Here is a 14,062-nt window from a genome sequence, read left to right on the forward strand (position 1 = left end):
CCTCTCGCCCCCAAAGCGAGAATCGTACCCCTAGACCAACGGACCATGTTGCTTTTTTCACAATATGTGAATATCTTGAATAACCTGTTGAAGTCTCCTCCATAAAACTGTTTCATAGAAAGATTTTCCGCGGAGTCCGTCCGGGATTTAAACCCGGGACCTCTCGCACCCGAAGCGAGAATCATACTCCTAGACCAACGGACCATGTTACTTTTTTCACAATATGTGAATATCTTGAATAACCTGTTGAAGTCTCCTCCATAAAGATGATTCATAGAAAGATTTTCCGCGGGGTCCGTCCGGGATTTAAACCCGGGACCTCTCGCACCCGAAGCGAGAATCATTCCCCTAGACCAACGGACCATGTTACTTTACTCTCAATATGTGAATATGAAGCCTAACCCGTTGAAGTGTCCTCCATAAAACTGTTTCATAGAAAGATTTTCCGCGGAGTCCGTCCGGGATTTAAACCCGGGACCTCTCGCACCCGAAGCGAGAATCATACCCCTAGACCAACGGACCATGTTACTTTACTCTCAATATGTGAATATAAAGCCTAACCCGTTGAAGCCTCCTCCATAAAACTGATGGGTAGAAAGATTTTCCGCGGGGTCCGTCCGGGATTTGAACCCAGGACCTCTCGCACCCAAAGCGAGAATCATACCCCTAGACCAACGGACCATGTTACTTTTTTCCCAATATGTGAATATCTTGAATAACCTGTTGAAGTCTCCTCCATAAAAATGATTCATAGAAAGATTTTCCGTGGGGTCCGTCTAGGATTTGAACCCGGGACCTCTCGCACCCAAAGCGAGAATCATACCCCTAGACCAACGGACTATGTTACTTTGCTCTCAATATGTGAATATGTAGAATACCCGTTGAAGTCTTCTCCATAAAACTGATTCCTAGAAAGATTTTCTGCGGGGTCCGTCCGGGATTTTGAACCCGGGACCTCTCGCACCCAAAGCGAGAATCATACCCCTAGACCAACGGACCATGTTACTTTTTTCCCAATATGTGAATATCTTGAATAACCCGTTGAAGTCTTCTCCATAAATCTGATTCATAGAAAGATTTTCCGAGGGGTCCAACCGGGATTTGAACGCGGGACCTCTCGCACCCAAAGGGAGAATCATACCCCTAGACCAGCGGACCATGTTACTTTGCTCTCAATATGTAAATATCCCGTTGAAGTCTCATCCATAAAACTAATTCGTAATAAGATTTTCCGCGGGGTCCGTCCGGGATTTGAACCCGGGACCTCTCGCACCCAAAGCGAGAATCATACCCTTAGAACAACGGATCATGTTGCTTTGCTCTCAATATGTGAATATGTAGCTTAACCCGTTGAAGTCTTCTCCATAAAACTGATTGGTAGAAAGATTTTCCGCGGGGTCCGTGCGGGATTTGAACCCGGGACCTCTCGCACCCAAAGCGAGAATCATACCCCGAGACCAACGGATCATGTTTCTTTGCTCTCAATATGTGAATATGTAGCCTAACCCGTTGAAGTCTACTCCATAAAACTGATTGGTAGAAAGGTTTTAAGGGGGGTCCGTCCGGGATTTGAACCCGGGACCTCTCGCACCCAAAGCGAGAATCATACCCCTACACCAACGGACCATGTTACTTTACTCTCAATATGTGAATATGAAGCCTAACCCGTTGAAGCCTCCTCCATAAAACTGATGGGTAGAAAGATTTTCCGCGGGGTCCGTCCGGGATTTAAACCCGGGACCTCTCGCACCCGTAGCGAGAATCATTCCCCTAGACCAACGGACCATGTTACTTTACTCTCAATATGTGAATATGAAGCCTAACCCGTTGAAGCCTCCTCCATAAAACTGATGGGTAGAAAGATTTTCCGCGGGGTCCGTCCGGGATTTAAACCCGGGACCTCTCGCACCCGTAGCGAGAATCATACCCCTAGACCAACGGACCATGTTACTTTTTTCCCAATATGTGAATATCTTGAATAACCCGTTGAAGTCTTCTCCATAAATCTGATTCATAGAAAGATTTTCCGAGGGGTCCAACCGGGATTTGAACGCGGGACCTCTCGCACCCAAAGGGAGAATCATACCCCTAGACCAGCGGACCATGTTACTTTGCTCTCAATATGTAAATATCCCGTTGAAGTCTCATCCATAAAACTAATTCGTAATAAGATTTTCCGCGGGGTCCGTCCGGGATTTGAACCCGGGACCTCTCGCACCCAAAGCGAGAATCATACCCTTAGAACAACGGATCATGTTGCTTTGCTCTCAATATGTGAATATGTAGCTTAACCCGTTGAAGTCTTCTCCATAAAACTGATTGGTAGAAAGATTTTCCGCGGGGTCCGTCCGGGATTTGAACCCGGGACCTCTCGCACCCAAAGCGAGAATCATACCCCGAGACCAACGGATCTATTTCTTTGCTCTCAATATGTGAATATGTAGCCTAACCCGTTGAAGTCTACTCCATAAAACTGATTGGTAGAAAGGTTTTAAGGGGGGTCCGTCCGGGATTTGAACCCGGGACCTCTCGCACCCAAAGCGAGAATCATACCCCTAGACCAACGGACCATGTTACTTTACTCTCAATATGTGAATATGAAGCCTAACCCGTTGAAGCCTCCTCCATAAAACTGATGGGTAGAAAGATTTTCCGCGGGGTCCGTCCGGGATTTAAACCCGGGACCTCTCGCACCCGTAGCGAGAATCATTCCCCTAGACCAACGGACCATGTTACTTTACTCTCAATATGTGAATATGAAGCCTAACCCGTTGAAGCCTCCTCCATAAAACTGATGGGTAGAAAGATTTTCCGCGGGGTCCGTCCGGGATTTGAACCCGGGACCTCTCGCACCCAAAGCGAGAATCATACCCCTAGACCAACGGACCATGTTACTTTTTTCACAATATGTGAATATCTTGAATAACCTGTTGAAGTCTCCTCCACAAAACTGATTCATAGAAAGATTTTCCGCGGGGTCCGTCCGGGATTTAAACCCGGGACCTCTCGCACCCGAAGCGAGAATCATTCCCCTAGACCAACGGACCATGTTACTTTACTCTCAATATGTGAATATGAAGCCTAACCCGTTGAAGTCTCCTCCATAAAACTGATTCGTAGAAAGAATTTCCGCGGGGTCCGTCCGGGATTTGAACCCGGGACCTCTCGCACCCAAAGCGAGAATCGTACCCCTAGACCAACGGACCATGTTGCTTTTTTCACAATATGTGAATATCTTGAATAACCTGTTGAAGTCTCCTCCATAAAACTGTTTCATATAAAGATTTTCCGCGGAGTCCGTCCGGGATTTAAATCCGGGACCTCTCGCACCCGAAGCGAGAATCATTCCCCTAGAACAACGGACCATGTTACTTTACTCTCAATATGTGAATATGAAGCCTAACCCGTTGAAGCCTCCTCCATAAAACTGATGGGTAGAAAGATTTTCCGCGGGGTCCGTCCGGGATTTAAACCCGGGACCTCTCGCACCCGAAGCGAGAATCATACCCCTAGACCAACGGAGCATGTTACGTTTTTTACAATATGTGAATATCTTGAATAACCCGTTGAAGTCTCCTCCATAAAACTGATGGGTAGAAAGATTTTCCGCGGAGTCCGTCCGGGATTTAAATCCGGGACCTCTCGCACCCGAAGCGAGAATCATTCCCCTAGAACAACGGACCATGTTACTTTGCTCTCAATATGTGAATATGTAGCCTAACCCGTTAAAGTCTTCTCCATAAAACTGATCGGTAGAAAGATTTTCCGCGGGGTTCGTCTAGGATTTGAACCCGGGACCTCTCGCACCCAAAGTGAGAATCATACCCCTAGACCAACGGAGCATGTTACGTTTTTTACAATATGTGAATATCTTGAATAACCCGTTGAAGTCTCCTCCATAAAACTGATGGGTAGAAAGATTTTCCGCGGGGTCCGTCCGGGATTTGAACCCGGGACCTCTCGCACCCAAAGTGAGAATCATACCCCTAGACCAACGGAGCATGTTACGTTTTTTACAATATGTGAATATCTTGAATAACCCGTTGAAGTCTCCTCCATAAAACTGATGGGTAGAAAGATTTTCCGCGGGGTCCGTCCGGGATTTGAACCCGGGACCTCTCGCACCCAAAGCGAGAATCATACCCCTAGACCAACGGACCATGTTACTTTGCTCTCAATATGTGAATATAGAGCCTAACCCGTTGAAGTCTTCTCCATAGAACTGATCGGTAGAAAGATTTTCCGCGGGGTTCGTCTAGGATTTGAACCCGGGACCTCTCGCACCCAAAGTGAGAATCATACCCCTAGACCAACGGACTATGTTACTTTACTCTCAATATGTGAATATGAAGCCTAACCCGTTGAAGCCTCCTCCATAAAACTGATGGGTAGAAAGATTTTCCGCGGGGTCCGTCCGGGATTTGAACCCGGGACCTCTCGCACTCAAAGCGAGAATCGTACCCCTAGACCAACGGACCATGTTGCTTTTTTCACAATATGTGAATATCTTGAATAACCTGTTGAAGTCTCCTCCATAAAACTGTGTCATAGAAAGATTTTCCGCGGAGTCCGTCCGGGATTTAAATCCGGGACCTCTCGCACCCGAAGCGAGAATCATTCCCCTAGACCAACGGACCATGTTACTTTACTCTCAATATGTGAATATGAAGCCTAACCCGTTGAAGCCTCCTCCATAAAACTGATGGGTAGAAAGATTTTCCGCGGGGTCCGTCCGGGATTTAAACCCGGGACCTCTCGCAACTGAAGCGAGAATCATTCCCCTAGACCAACGGACCATGTTACTTTACTCTCAATATGTGAATATGAAGCCTAACCCGTTGAAGCCTCCTCCATAAAACTGATGGGTAGAAAGATTTTCCGCGGGGTCCGTCCGGGATTTGAACCCGGGACCTCTCGCACCCAAAGCGAGAATCATACCCCTAGACCAACGGACCATGTTACTTTTGTCACAATATGTGAATATCTTGAATAACCTGTTGAAGTCTCCTCCATAAAACTGATTCATAGAAAGATTTTCCGCGGGGTCCGTCCAGGATTTGAACCTGGGACCTCTCGCAAACAAAGCGAGAATCACACCCTAGACCAACGGACCATGTTAGTTTGCTTTCAATATGTGAATATGTAGCCTAACCCGTTGAAGTCGTCTCCATAAAACTGATTGGTAGAAAGATTTTCCGCGGGGTCCGTCCGGGATTTGAAACCGGGACTTCTTGCACCCGAAGCGAGAATCATACCCCTAGACCACCGGACCATGTTACTTTGCTCTCAATATGTGAATATCTTGAATAACCTGTTGAAGTCTCCTCCATAAAACTGTGTCATAGAAAGATTTTCCGCGGAGTCCGTCCGGGATTTAAATCCGGGACCTCTCGCACCCGAAGCGAGAATCATTCCCCTAGACCAACGGACCATGTTACTTTACTCTCAATATGTGAATATGAAGCCTAACCCGTTGAAGCCTCCTCCATAAAACTGATGGGTAGAAAGATTTTCCGCGGGGTCCGTCCGGGATTTAAACCCGGGACCTCTCGCAACTGAAGCGAGAATCATTCCCCTAGACCAACGGACCATGTTACTTTACTCTCAATATGTGAATATGAAGCCTAACCCGTTGAAGCCTCCTCCATAAAACTGATCGGTAGAAAGATTTTCCGCGGGGTCCGTCCAGTATTTGAACCCGGGACCTCTCACAAACAAAGCGAGAAACACACCGTAGACCAACGGACCATGTTAGTTTGCTCTCAATATGTGAATATGTAGCCTAACCCGTTGAAGTCTTCTCCATAAAACTGATTGGTAGAATGATTTTCAGCGGGATCCGTCCGGGATTTGAACCCGGGACCTCTCGCAAACAAAGCGAGAAACACACCGTAGACCAACGGACCATGTTAATTTGCTCTCAATATATGAATATGAAGCCTAACCCGTTGAAGTCTTCTCCATAAAACTGATTGGTATAAAGATTTTCAGTGGTGTCCGTCCGGGAATTGAACCCGGGACCTCTCGCACCCAAATCGAGAATCATACCCTTAGACCAACGGACCATATTACTTTGCTCTCAATATGTGAATATCTTGAATAACCCGTTTAAGTCCCCTCCATAAATCTGATCGGTAGAAAGATTTTCCGCGGGGTCCGTCCAGGATTTGAACCCGGGACCTCTCGCAAACAAAGCGAGAATCACACCCTAGACCAACGGACCATGTTAGTTTGCTCTCAATATTTGAATATGTAGCCTAACCCGTTGAAGTCTTCTCCATAAAACTGATTGGTATAAAGATCTTCCGCGGGGTCCTTCGGGGATTTGAACCCGAGACCTCTCGCACCCTAAGCGAGAATCATACCCCTAGACCAATGAACAATGTTAGTTTGCTCTCAATGTGTGAATATGAAGCCTAACCCGTTGTAGTCTACTCCATAAAACTGATTGGTAGAAAGGTTTTCCGCAGGGTCCGTCCGGGATTTGAACCCGTGACCTCTCGCAGCCAAAGCGAGAATCATACCCCTAGACCAACGGACCAGGTTACTTTGCTCTCAATATGTGAATATGTAGCCTAACACGTTGAAAACTTCTCCATAAAACTGGTTTGTAGAAAGATCTTTCACGGGGTCCGTCCGGGATTTGAACCCGGGACTTCTTGCACCCGAAGCGAGAATCATACCCATAGACCACCGGTACATGTTACTTTGCTCTCAATATGTGAATATCTTGAATACCCCGTTTAAGTCCCCTCCATAAATCTGATCGGTAGAAAGATTTTCCGCGGGGTCCGTCCAGGATTTGAACCCGGGACCTCTCGCAAACAAAGCGAGAAACACACCGTAGACCAACGGACCATTGTAATTTGAACTCAATATATGAATATGAAGCCTAACCCGTTGAAGTCTACTCCATAAAACTGATTGGTAGAAAGATCTTCCGCGGGGTCCTTCGGGGATTTGAACCCGGGACCTCTCGCACCCTAAGCGAGAATCATACCCCTAGACCAATGAACAATGTTAGTTTGCTCTCAATGTGTGAATATGAAGCCTAACCCGTTGTAGTCTACTCCATAAAACTGATTGGTAGAAAGGTTTTCCGCAGGGTCCGTCCGGGATTTGAACCCGTGACCTCTCGCAGCCAAAGCGAGAATCATACCCCTAGACCAACGGACCAGGTTACTTTGCTCTCAATATGTGAATATGAAGCCTAACCCGTTGAAGTCTCCTCCATAAAACTGATTGGTAGAAAGATTTTCCACGGGGTCCGTCCGGGATTTGAACCCGGGACCTCTCGCACCCAATGCGAGAATCATACCCCTAGACCAACGGACCATGTTACTTTACTCTCAATATGTGAATATGTAGCCTAACACGTTGAAAACTTATCCATAAACCTGGTTTGTAGAAAGATCTTCCGCGGGGTCCGTCCGGGATTTAAACCCGGGACCTCTCGCAACCTAAGCGAGAATCATATCCCGAGACCAACGGACCATGATACTTTGCTCTCAATATGTGAATATGTAGCCTAAACCGTTTAAGTCTTCTCCATAAAACTGATTGGTTGAAAGATTTTCCGCGGGGTCCGTCCGGGATTTGAACCCGGGACCTCTCGCACCCAAAGCGAGAATCATATCCCGAGACCAACGGACCATGATACTTTGCTCTCAATATGTGAATATGTAGCCTAACACGTTAAAAACTTCTCCATAAAACTGGTTTGTAGAAAGATCTTCCGCGGGGTCCGTCCGGGATTTGAACCCGGGTCCTCTCGCACCCGAAGCGAGAATCATACCCCTAGACCAACGGACCAAGTTACTTTGCTCTCAATATGTGAATATGAAGCCTTACCCGTTGAAGTCTTCTCCATAAAACTGATTGGTAGAAAGATTTTCCGCGGGATCCGTCCGGGATTTGAACCCGGGACCTCTCGCACAAAAATCGAGAATCATACCCCTAGACCAACGGACCATATCACTTTGCTCTCAATATGTTAATATCTTGAATACCCCGTTGAAGTCCCCTCCATAAATCTGATCGGTAGTAAGATCTTCCGCGGGGTCCGTCCAGGATTTGAACCCGGGACCTATCGCAAACAAAGCGAGAATCACACCCTAGACCAACGGACCATGTTAGTTTGCTCTCAATATGTGAATATGTAGCCTAACCCGTTGAAGCCTCCTCCATAAATCTGATTGGTAGAGAGATTTTCCGCGGGGTCCGTCCGGGATTTGAAACCGGGACCTCTCGCACCCAAAGTGAGAACCATACCCCTAGACCAACGGACCATGTTAGTTTGCTCTCAATATGTGAATATGTAGCCTAACCCGTTGAAGTCTACTCCATAAAACTGATTGGTAGAAAGGTTTTCCGCAGGGTCCGTCCGGGATTTGAACCCGTGACCTCTCGCAGCCAAAGCGAGAATCATACCCCTAGACCAACGAACCATGTTACGTTTTTCACAATATGTGAATATCTTGAATAATCCGTTGAACTCTCCTCCATAAAACTGATTGGAAGAAAGATTATAAGCGGGGTCCGTCCAGGATTTGAAACCGGGACCTCTCACACCCAAAGCGAGAATCATACCCCTAGACCAACGGACCATGTTACTTTTGCTCTCAATATGTGAATATCCCGTTGAAGTCTCTTCCATAAAACTGATTCGTAGAAAGATTTTCCGCGGGGTCCGTCCGGGAATTGAACCCGGGACCTCTCGCACCCAAATCGAGAATCATACCCTTAGACCAACGGACCATATTACTTTGCTCTCAATATGTGAATATCTTGAATAACCCGTTTAAGTCCCCTCCATAAATCTGATCGGTAGAAAGATTTTCCGCGGGGTCCGTCCAGGATTTGAACCCGGGACCTCTCGCAAACAAAGCGAGAATCACACCCTAGACCAACGGACCATGTTAGTTTGCTCTCAATATTTGAATATGTAGCCTAACCCGTTGAAGTCTTCTCCATAAAACTGATTGGTATAAAGATCTTCCGCGGGGTCCTTCGGGGATTTGAACCCGAGACCTCTCGCACCCTAAGCGAGAATCATACCCCTAGACCAACGGACCAGGTTACTTTGCTCTCAATATGTGAATATGTAGCCTAACACGTTGAAAACTTCTCCATAAAACTGGTTTGTAGAAAGATCTTTCACGGGGTCCGTCCGGGATTTGAACCCGGGACTTCTTGCACCCGAAGCGAGAATCATACCCATAGACCACCGGTACATGTTACTTTGCTCTCAATATGTGAATATCTTGAATACCCCGTTTAAGTCCCCTCCATAAATCTGATCGGTAGAAAGATTTTCCGCGGGGTCCGTCCAGGATTTGAACCCGGGACCTCTCGCAAACAAAGCGAGAAACACACCGTAGACCAACGGACCATGTTAATTTGCACTCAATATATGAATATGAAGCCTAACCCATTGAAGTCTACTCCATAAAACTGATTGGTAGAAAGATCTTCCGCGGGGTCCTTCGGGGATTTGAACCCGGGACCTCTCGCACCCTAAGCGAGAATCATACCCCTAGACCAATGAACAATGTTAGTTTGCTCTCAATGTGTGAATATGAAGCCTAACCCGTTGTAGTCTACTCCATAAAACTGATTGGTAGAAAGGTTTTCCGCAGGGTCCGTCCGGGATTTGAACCCGTGACCTCTCGCAGCCAAAGCGAGAATCATACCCCTAAACCAACGGACCAGGTTACTTTGCTCTCAATATGTGAATATGAAGCCTAACCCGTTGAAGTCTCCTCCATAAAACTGATTGGTAGAAAGATTTTCCACGGGGTCCGTCCGGGATTTGAACCCGGGACCTCTCGCACCCAATGCGAGAATCATACCCCTAGACCAACGGACCATGTTACTTTGCTCTCAATATGTGAATATGTAGCCTAACACGTTGAAAACTTATCCATAAACCTGGTTTGTAGAAAGATCTTCCGCGGGGTCCGTCCGGGATTTAAACCCGGGACCTCTCGCAACCTAAGCGAGAATCATATCCCGAGACCAACGGACCATGATACTTTGCTCTCAATATGTGAATATGTAGCCTAAACCGTTTAAGTCTTCTCCATAAAACTGATTGGTTGAAAGATTTTCCGCGGGGTCCGTCCGGGATTTGAACCCGGGACCTCTCGCACCCAAAGCGAGAATCATATCCCGAGACCAACGGACCATGATACTTTGCTCTCAATATGTGAATATGTAGCCTAACACGTTAAAAACTTCTCCATAAAACTGGTTTGTAGAAAGATCTTCCGCGGGGTCCGTCCGGGATTTGAACCCGGGTCCTCTCGCACCCGAAGCGAGAATCATACCCCTAGACCAACGGACGAAGTTACTTTGCTCTCAATATGTGAATATGAAGCCTTACCCGTTGAAGTCTTCTCCATAAAACTGATTGGTAGAAAGATTTTCCGCGGGATCCGTCCGGGATTTGAACCCGGGACTTCTTGCACCCGAAGCGAGAATCATACCCATAGACCACCGGTACATGTTACTTTGCTCTCAATATGTGAATATCTTGAATACCCCGTTTAAGTCCCCTCCATAAATCTGATCGGTAGAAAGATTTTCCGCGGGGTCCGTCCAGGATTTGAACCCGGGACCTCTCGCAAACAAAGCGAGAAACACACCGTAGACCAACGGACCATGTTAATTTGCACTCAATATATGAATATGAAGCCTAACCCGTTGAAGTCTACTCCATAAAACTGATTGGTAGAAAGATCTTCCGCGGGGTCCGTCCAGGATTTGAACCCGGGACCTCTCGCAAACAAAGCGAGAAACACACCGTAGACCAACGGACCATGTTAATTTGCACTCAATATATGAATATGAAGCCTAACCCGTTGAAGTCTACTCCATAAAACTGATTGGTAGAAAGATCTTCCGCGGGGTCCTTCGGGGATTTGAACCCGGGACCTCTCGCACCCTAAGCGAGAATCATACCCCTAGACCAATGAACAATGTTAGTTTGCTCTCAATGTGTGAATATGAAGCCTAACCCGTTGTAGTCTACTCCATAAAACTGATTGGTAGAAAGGTTTTCCGCAGGGTCCGTCCGGGATTTGAACCCGTGACCTCTCGCAGCCAAAGCGAGAATCATACCCCTAAACCAACGGACCAGGTTACTTTGCTCTCAATATGTGAATATGAAGCCTAACCCGTTGAAGTCTCCTCCATAAAACTGATTGGTAGAAAGATTTTCCACGGGGTCCGTCCGGGATTTGAACCCGGGACCTCTCGCACCCAATGCGAGAATCATACCCCTAGACCAACGGACCATGTTACTTTGCTCTCAATATGTGAATATGTAGCCTAACACGTTGAAAACTTATCCATAAACCTGGTTTGTAGAAAGATCTTCCGCGGGGTCCGTCCGGGATTTAAACCCGGGACCTCTCGCAACCTAAGCGAGAATCATATCCCGAGACCAACGGACCATGATACTTTGCTCTCAATATGTGAATATGTAGCCTAAACCGTTTAAGTCTTCTCCATAAAACTGATTGGTTGAAAGATTTTCCGCGGGGTCCGTCCGGGATTTGAACCCGGGACCTCTCGCACCCAAAGCGAGAATCATATCCCGAGACCAACGGACCATGATACTTTGCTCTCAATATGTGAATATGTAGCCTAACACGTTAAAAACTTCTCCATAAAACTGGTTTGTAGAAAGATCTTCCGCGGGGTCCGTCCGGGATTTGAACCCGGGTCCTCTCGCACCCGAAGCGAGAATCATACCCCTAGACCAACGGACGAAGTTACTTTGCTCTCAATATGTGAATATGAAGCCTTACCCGTTGAAGTCTTCTCCATAAAACTGATTGGTAGAAAGATTTTCCGCGGGATCCGTCCGGGATTTGAACCCGGGACTTCTTGCACCCGAAGCGAGAATCATACCCATAGACCACCGGTACATGTTACTTTGCTCTCAATATGTGAATATCTTGAATACCCCGTTTAAGTCCCCTCCATAAATCTGATCGGTAGAAAGATTTTCCGCGGGGTCCGTCCAGGATTTGAACCCGGGACCTCTCGCAAACAAAGCGAGAAACACACCGTAGACCAACGGACCATGTTAATTTGCACTCAATATATGAATATGAAGCCTAACCCGTTGAAGTCTACTCCATAAAACTGATTGGTAGAAAGATCTTCCGCGGGGTCCTTCGGGGATTTGAACCCGGGACCTCTCGCACCCTAAGCGAGAATCATACCCCTAGACCAATGAACAATGTTAGTTTGCTCTCAATGTGTGAATATGAAGCCTAACCCGTTGTAGTCTACTCCATAAAACTGATTGGTAGAAAGGTTTTCCGCAGGGTCCGTCCGGGATTTGAACCCGTGACCTCTCGCAGCCAAAGCGAGAATCATACCCCTAAACCAACGGACCAGGTTACTTTGCTCTCAATATGTGAATATGAAGCCTAACCCGTTGAAGTCTCCTCCATAAAACTGATTGGTAGAAAGATTTTCCACGGGGTCCGTCCGGGATTTGAACCCGGGACCTCTCGCACCCAATGCGAGAATCATACCCCTAGACCAACGGACCATGTTACTTTGCTCTCAATATGTGAATATGTAGCCTAACACGTTGAAAACTTATCCATAAACCTGGTTTGTAGAAAGATCTTCCGCGGGGTCCGTCCGGGATTTAAACCCGGGACCTCTCGCAACCTAAGCGAGAATCATATCCCGAGACCAACGGACCATGATACTTTGCTCTCAATATGTGAATATGTAGCCTAAACCGTTTAAGTCTTCTCCATAAAACTGATTGGTTGAAAGATTTTCCGCGGGGTCCGTCCGGGATTTGAACCCGGGACCTCTCGCACCCAAAGCGAGAATCATATCCCGAGACCAACGGACCATGATACTTTGCTCTCAATATGTGAATATGTAGCCTAACACGTTAAAAACTTCTCCATAAAACTGGTTTGTAGAAAGATCTTCCGCGGGGTCCGTCCGGGATTTGAACCCGGGTCCTCTCGCACCCGAAGCGAGAATCATACCCCTAGACCAACGGACGAAGTTACTTTGCTCTCAATATGTGAATATGAAGCCTTACCCGTTGAAGTCTTCTCCATAAAACTGATTGGTAGAAAGATTTTCCGCGGGATCCGTCCGGGATTTGAACCCGGGACCTCTCGCACAAAAATCTAGAATCATACCCCTAGACCAACGGACCATATCACTTTGCTCTCAATATGTTAATATCTTGAATACCCCGTTGAAGTCCCCTCCATAAATCTGATCGGTAGTAAGATCTTCCGCGGGGTCCGTCCAGGATTTGAACCCGGGACCTATCGCAAACAAAGCGAGAATCACACCCTAGACCAACGGACCATGTTAGTTTGCTCTCAATATGTGAATATGTAGCCTAACCCGTTGAAGCCTCCTCCATAAATCTGATTGGTAGAGAGATTTTCCGCGGGGTCCGTCCGGGATTTGAAACCGGGACCTCTCGCACCCAAAGTGAGAACCATACCCCTAGACCAACGGACCATGTTACTTTGCTCTCAATGTGTGAATATGAAGCCTAGTCCGTTGAAGTCTACTCCATAAAACTGATTGGTAGAAAGGTTTTCCGCAGGGTCCGTCTGGGATTTGAACCCGTGACCTCTCGCAGCCAAAGCGAGAATCATACCCCTTATTTTTCTTTTTTTTTTTTAATTATATCATTAAAAAATACACGACGCGTGTATGGTACAAAAAGCGAAATGCAACAAGATAATAGAACAAGAAAAAAATACGAAGGAACATTTGAAAAATCGGTCGCGAAAATGAACATCGATAAAGAAAGAAAAACGACTAGATAATATTGATTAAACAATAGTGAGAAATAAAAAAATAAAGCAACGTTTCAAACACTATTAGGCAGTACATGTTGTAGAAAGAATTCATGAACAAAAATAGGCTAAATTAGATATTAAACAGCATTAAAAACGATTAAGAAGAAATAAATTAACGAAAAAAAAACTCCTTATTGAAAATGAGCAGCAAAGGCTTAGAGCCGACAGAACACAGAAGAGGCCGCAAAACATTA

At 46.5% G+C, this 14,062-nt stretch overlaps 19 non-coding genes across 19 annotated transcripts; all 19 read right to left on the minus strand.

Moving 5' to 3' along the window:
- Nucleotides 1-291: 291 nt before the first annotated feature.
- TRNAP-CGG (transfer RNA proline (anticodon CGG)) lies at nucleotides 292-363 on the minus strand. The gene has a single exon. It is a non-coding gene; the product is annotated as a tRNA-Pro (tRNA).
- An 87-nt stretch (nucleotides 364-450) lies between these two features.
- Nucleotides 451-522, minus strand: TRNAP-CGG (transfer RNA proline (anticodon CGG)). The gene has a single exon. It is a non-coding gene; the product is annotated as a tRNA-Pro (tRNA).
- Nucleotides 523-609: 87 nt separating this feature from the next.
- TRNAP-UGG (transfer RNA proline (anticodon UGG)) lies at nucleotides 610-681 on the minus strand. Its single transcript has one exon. It is a non-coding gene; the product is annotated as a tRNA-Pro (tRNA).
- Nucleotides 682-926: 245 nt separating this feature from the next.
- Nucleotides 927-999, minus strand: TRNAP-UGG (transfer RNA proline (anticodon UGG)). The gene has a single exon. It is a non-coding gene; the product is annotated as a tRNA-Pro (tRNA).
- Nucleotides 1,000-2,498: 1,499 nt separating this feature from the next.
- TRNAP-UGG (transfer RNA proline (anticodon UGG)) lies at nucleotides 2,499-2,570 on the minus strand. Its single transcript has one exon. It is a non-coding gene; the product is annotated as a tRNA-Pro (tRNA).
- A 246-nt stretch (nucleotides 2,571-2,816) lies between these two features.
- On the minus strand, nucleotides 2,817-2,888 carry TRNAP-UGG (transfer RNA proline (anticodon UGG)). Its single transcript has one exon. It is a non-coding gene; the product is annotated as a tRNA-Pro (tRNA).
- An 87-nt stretch (nucleotides 2,889-2,975) lies between these two features.
- TRNAP-CGG (transfer RNA proline (anticodon CGG)) lies at nucleotides 2,976-3,047 on the minus strand. Its single transcript has one exon. It is a non-coding gene; the product is annotated as a tRNA-Pro (tRNA).
- Nucleotides 3,048-3,134: 87 nt separating this feature from the next.
- On the minus strand, nucleotides 3,135-3,206 carry TRNAP-UGG (transfer RNA proline (anticodon UGG)). Its single transcript has one exon. It is a non-coding gene; the product is annotated as a tRNA-Pro (tRNA).
- A 242-nt stretch (nucleotides 3,207-3,448) lies between these two features.
- Nucleotides 3,449-3,524, minus strand: TRNAP-CGG (transfer RNA proline (anticodon CGG)). The gene has a single exon. It is a non-coding gene; the product is annotated as a tRNA-Pro (tRNA).
- A 564-nt stretch (nucleotides 3,525-4,088) lies between these two features.
- TRNAP-UGG (transfer RNA proline (anticodon UGG)) lies at nucleotides 4,089-4,160 on the minus strand. The gene has a single exon. It is a non-coding gene; the product is annotated as a tRNA-Pro (tRNA).
- A 723-nt stretch (nucleotides 4,161-4,883) lies between these two features.
- TRNAP-UGG (transfer RNA proline (anticodon UGG)) lies at nucleotides 4,884-4,955 on the minus strand. The gene has a single exon. It is a non-coding gene; the product is annotated as a tRNA-Pro (tRNA).
- A 2,308-nt stretch (nucleotides 4,956-7,263) lies between these two features.
- On the minus strand, nucleotides 7,264-7,335 carry TRNAP-UGG (transfer RNA proline (anticodon UGG)). The gene has a single exon. It is a non-coding gene; the product is annotated as a tRNA-Pro (tRNA).
- Nucleotides 7,336-7,740: 405 nt separating this feature from the next.
- TRNAP-CGG (transfer RNA proline (anticodon CGG)) lies at nucleotides 7,741-7,812 on the minus strand. The gene has a single exon. It is a non-coding gene; the product is annotated as a tRNA-Pro (tRNA).
- Nucleotides 7,813-9,796: 1,984 nt separating this feature from the next.
- TRNAP-UGG (transfer RNA proline (anticodon UGG)) lies at nucleotides 9,797-9,868 on the minus strand. The gene has a single exon. It is a non-coding gene; the product is annotated as a tRNA-Pro (tRNA).
- Nucleotides 9,869-10,273: 405 nt separating this feature from the next.
- TRNAP-CGG (transfer RNA proline (anticodon CGG)) lies at nucleotides 10,274-10,345 on the minus strand. Its single transcript has one exon. It is a non-coding gene; the product is annotated as a tRNA-Pro (tRNA).
- An 880-nt stretch (nucleotides 10,346-11,225) lies between these two features.
- On the minus strand, nucleotides 11,226-11,297 carry TRNAP-UGG (transfer RNA proline (anticodon UGG)). The gene has a single exon. It is a non-coding gene; the product is annotated as a tRNA-Pro (tRNA).
- Nucleotides 11,298-11,702: 405 nt separating this feature from the next.
- On the minus strand, nucleotides 11,703-11,774 carry TRNAP-CGG (transfer RNA proline (anticodon CGG)). Its single transcript has one exon. It is a non-coding gene; the product is annotated as a tRNA-Pro (tRNA).
- Nucleotides 11,775-12,496: 722 nt separating this feature from the next.
- On the minus strand, nucleotides 12,497-12,568 carry TRNAP-UGG (transfer RNA proline (anticodon UGG)). Its single transcript has one exon. It is a non-coding gene; the product is annotated as a tRNA-Pro (tRNA).
- A 405-nt stretch (nucleotides 12,569-12,973) lies between these two features.
- Nucleotides 12,974-13,045, minus strand: TRNAP-CGG (transfer RNA proline (anticodon CGG)). Its single transcript has one exon. It is a non-coding gene; the product is annotated as a tRNA-Pro (tRNA).
- Between the last annotated feature and the right edge of the window lie 1,017 nt (nucleotides 13,046-14,062).

This window comes from Leiobunum rupestre, chromosome 10 (assembly GCF_980474605.1).
Source record: "Leiobunum rupestre chromosome 10, qqLeiRupe1.1.hap1, whole genome shotgun sequence".
Classification (NCBI taxonomy): domain Eukaryota; kingdom Metazoa; phylum Arthropoda; class Arachnida; order Opiliones; family Sclerosomatidae; genus Leiobunum; species Leiobunum rupestre.